Source organism: Cynoglossus semilaevis, chromosome 20, assembly GCF_000523025.1.
Source record: "Cynoglossus semilaevis isolate Cse_v1.0 chromosome 20, Cse_v1.0, whole genome shotgun sequence".
Classification (NCBI taxonomy): Eukaryota; Metazoa; Chordata; class Actinopteri; order Pleuronectiformes; family Cynoglossidae; genus Cynoglossus; species Cynoglossus semilaevis.
In genome coordinates this window covers 12,254,231-12,254,983 of record NC_024326.1, presented here as the reverse complement: position 1 = coordinate 12,254,983, position 753 = coordinate 12,254,231, and positions in this window count along the sequence as shown.

Genomic DNA, 753 nt, shown 5'->3' with positions numbered 1-753 from the left:
GGGGTTTTATTTTGAACAGATGCAACATTTTAAAAGAATATAACTAATAATTAATAAGTTGTCAATTCAACCAAAGAAATTCCATGACCTTGCTGCAGTACTTTTAAGACCCCCCCCCCACACCAATAAGTTAGGAGACTGATACTTTAAAATGTTAGATGTATAAAAAATGTTTTGAATAAAATAAAATGTATATTGAATTACACGATGTATTTTATTTGACATCATTTCCTGTCATCAATGTAGGACATGGACAGAAAACATTGTTAAAATGTGTTCAAATCTGGATATTTCACGACCATTAAACTTTTTATTTTTTCAGTTTTGGTTTTTCAGTGAACGGACCTGTGGAACACGGACAGTTCCTCTCTTTCCACCCGACCCCTCTGCGTTTTTAGCCCCATAAACGAGAGCATTTTTTTTTCTTCTTCTTCTTCTTCTTCTGGTCCATACAGGCTTTTTGTTTTTGATTGATTTGACGTGTGCATAATGCTGACTTTTCTCCATCCCTGTCGTCTGACTGAAACGGCCTTTTTTGTGCCACTTGACTCCCTCTCTCACGCGCAGCTGCGTTTGTCTTGCAAATCCATCCCCGCTGCGCTGCGTTCAGGCGCAGGGAAAAGGCAGCGGTCGGACGTCAGTGAAGTTCAAGCCAGCGAACAAGCGGAGAGGCTGTTCCATGGCAGCGGCCATGCTTTTGTAAAGATATATGAAAACGGGGAGCGTGGTGAAAAATGATGCATGCTTCTGCAG